Source organism: Hypanus sabinus, chromosome 8, assembly GCF_030144855.1.
Source record: "Hypanus sabinus isolate sHypSab1 chromosome 8, sHypSab1.hap1, whole genome shotgun sequence".
NCBI lineage: Eukaryota > Metazoa > Chordata > Chondrichthyes > Myliobatiformes > Dasyatidae > Hypanus > Hypanus sabinus.
This window is the reverse complement of record NC_082713.1, coordinates 69,466,660-69,470,038: the sequence shown is the minus strand read 5'-3', so window position 1 is coordinate 69,470,038 and position 3,379 is coordinate 69,466,660. Positions and strand designations below refer to the sequence as shown.

Here is a 3,379-nt window from a genome sequence, read left to right as displayed (position 1 = left end):
AATCCTTGGTTATATCTTCATTATCCTTGGATTATGGTCTTCTGGCACCATTCCTGGTTGGCTGACCCTATGCCTAGATAGCTGCCTTCCTGGAGGTTCTGAGAGGCCTTCCTGGGTTTTCAGAATGTCTGCCTAAGTTTCCATGCAACTTACTGTAAACCATGTCAAGTTCTCAGTCGAGTTGCTTCCTCACGTCTCACGAGTGGACTTGAACTAAACAGAGTTGTCAAGAGTTCCTTCAGAATATTTACATTTTTGGAGGTGTTACATTTCCCCCACATGGGGACAACCATTGTGTCAACAATTTACTACCTGGTATGTGTCCTCTGTGGGGAGGGCTTTTTGCCTTGTCCACTCCCAAGAAGCAAGCTGTGGAGGAATATTCTGGTAGTTGTGGAGTTACTAACTTGTGGCTGCTGGCAGGGATCTTTTTGTTTACTGTTTTCAACCTCTGTGTCTGTCAGATAACTGTTTGAAGGATAATCTCAACTTGTAGTTTTCCATGGAAGGCATATAGAAAATTGAATATTTGCTTTATAGGAACCTTGGTGTGATAAAGGACATTGTTTGAAGAAAACAAGATTTAAAAGACATGGACATGATTTTGTAAGCTATGATGTTGTTTTGCCATCCAAACTCTGTGAAGCATCTTCTTGTAAGTCACATTTTAAATGCGGTAAAAGAACCTCTCAACAGTGAAGTGTCACCATGTACTCTGGCAGGACTGGACCCAGGTGAGGAGGAATGGCAGACTCTGTCATAATGAATGCCAGCAACAGCTCCTCCCAGGAGTGGAGGAACAGCAGACTCTGTCATGGTGAGCACTGGCAATGACTCAACCCAGGAGTGGAGGAATAGCAGGAATAAAGAGATGGAAACAGAAATACATAGGAACAGTAACAGAGCATCAGATGCATAACTGAGTGACACTGCAAGACAAAATATTCTCCATAAACACACAAGTACTCTGTTGGAAACACGAAATGAGAGTTCCCTTTAAATAATTATAACATGCAGGAAATCTGTCCAGTCACAGTTAATTGAAAAGATTAAACAGAAAGTACAAGGACTTAATGACTCTAGTTAAGACAACAATTATTAGAAACAGACCCTCAAGAAACCTAGAAGCCCAGTGCTCTATGGCTTGCTACAGAGCCCACAGGTCTCATGACAGTAAACAGTGCATAGCCATGCATGAGCTGTCTACAAAGTTCATTCCAATGAGTAATACACATTTTGAAATGGATGTGGATGTACTTGATGGGCCATCAAAAGCATTGGCCATTATGGTCCAGTATGAGCCATTGCAAATCATGGATGAGGTCATTCAAAACTTGACGAATGATCATTGCAACATTGATGTAGAGATGATGACTGCTTTGACCAATCTGATTGATTGGGTTTCATGGCCATGAGCCAATTAAGTGGATTATTGGCTTACTGAAATGTTTGACAGCTGTGTAAATGTTCAATGTTTTGACTGAAGCCACACTTCCAAAAATTGAACAGATGCTCTCAAGGCTCTTTTCCCTAGTTGTAAGAGGAGGAGCATTTTCTGTGCTGAAATGTATCCTTTTAAGTTTCCAACATTCATCGGAAGCATTCCATATGCTTCTTCTTCACATTCCCAAATTAATGATGTTGCTCTCTGAAGAAGAGCAACATCAACATCATCTGTCTGAATTGGTATTCTGCATGATTTTCTGGTTTTCAGACTTCCTTGGGCTAAATGAATCTCATACAAGCACAGAAGGATTCTCCAGTTCCAAATGATGGAAAAATAAGTGGCTCAGTTAGAATGTTTGGATGTTATAAAGAAATGCGTTGGAACGTTTGTACTCAAGACTTGCTGCGAAATCAGATACAGGAAAAGTAGGACTGGCAGATCTTGGTAATACTTGCTACAGGAACAATGACATCAGGTCCTTTTCATGGCTTCTGAATTCAGTCATAATGTTACGCTAGAGCATAGCCAGAGATCTGCCATCTCTCCCAGTAGCTTCTCGAGAGCTTCATCACCTCAATTAAGAGGCATAACAGAACCGTTCAGAGTATTTAAGATATCTATTGGGTAAACTAAATGAAGAAGAGAAGACTAGTAAAAGAATTTCAGGCAGTGAACCTTGATATAAGTTCAAGATCCACAAAAAAGGTTAATAGAAAGAATGTTTGATGGGAAGATGGGAACTAGGGTCCTTTGTCATTGTTGTGGTAAGGGTTCCTGCTGAGAGGGATCTTTTACTATCCCTAGTAACAAGGTTCTACAAAGGTGTGATCATTCAAGTGACCCTAATATTTCAGTGAAGATTACCAGTGCAGATAATTTAGCATCACAAGCTGAGCAACAACACCCAACTGCCAAGTCTCCAAATAAACAGACACAAACAAAATTCAGTGTGAGTGGTACCATTTGAAATAATTGGTTCCCATGAAAAAGCAAAAGAGGAGACTGCAGCATCCGGAATTAGTTCTTTGCCACAGAAAGATTTTGCAATCACATCTGAACAAGGATATGTGACTCAGCAAATTGTAGGCTAGTTACTGGTCTCTCTGCTTTCTTTCACCAGAAATCTGGTCAGGGTAATAACAGATATTAATGCAATAAATGTACTTCATTACTAGGAATTGAAGATGTGGTAGAATTAACTGGATGATCTTATCTTGACTTTGCTATGATTCTCCTTTGATCTTGCAACTATGAAGTGTAGAAAGATTCTGGATAATTTATCCATTTCTTTAGTCCTTAAACTACCCATTAGGATTAATCCAAAAGATGAACACAAAATTTGTGGCAAAAATCAATTATGTAAACTAGGAGAATGGAATGTCATTTATTTGTGTTTATTAGAGTTGTTTAATGACTACTTTTATCATTAAGCTGACACTGAGTTTTTTGTGATGCTCATTATAAAAATACAGTTTTCTTATGCTTCTTGTTCTTCAGTGATTAGATTTTAATTTTGACCTGCTCAGGTTTTTCGTGTTTTTTGCTCTATTTAAGGTTATTCTGGACCAGCATTCATCGCCAAGTCCTGGATTTGAGTTCTGTGTGAACTATCGTTTTGTATGCTCAACTTCCAAGTAAGTGAGATCTTAGTTTGATTATTCCTTGTATTATTCTCAGAATAAATCACCATCGTTAATTACTAATTTTGAGTTCCGAGTTTACACCATACCTGGGTATGCCTGTCTGAAGATCATTACAAAAAGTTTAAAAAGCAAATTAGAAAAGATTCAAAAATATTTTATGGCTCATGAAATGATAATAGATCCCCTCTAATACTTGAAAATCTCTTGCTTATGGGGAAGAAACACTAGGACCACATCAAGGTCATCCAACAGAATCCCAGGGTAAATACCAGAAGGAGTACGCCACGTG

General features: G+C 38.8%; 1 pseudogene; it reads left to right on the top strand.

The window, feature by feature from the left end:
- The first annotated feature begins 1,073 nt into the window (after positions 1-1,073).
- LOC132397632 (ubiquitin carboxyl-terminal hydrolase 35-like) lies at positions 1,074-2,127 on the top strand (annotated as a pseudogene).
- The last annotated feature ends 1,252 nt before the right edge of the window (positions 2,128-3,379 follow it).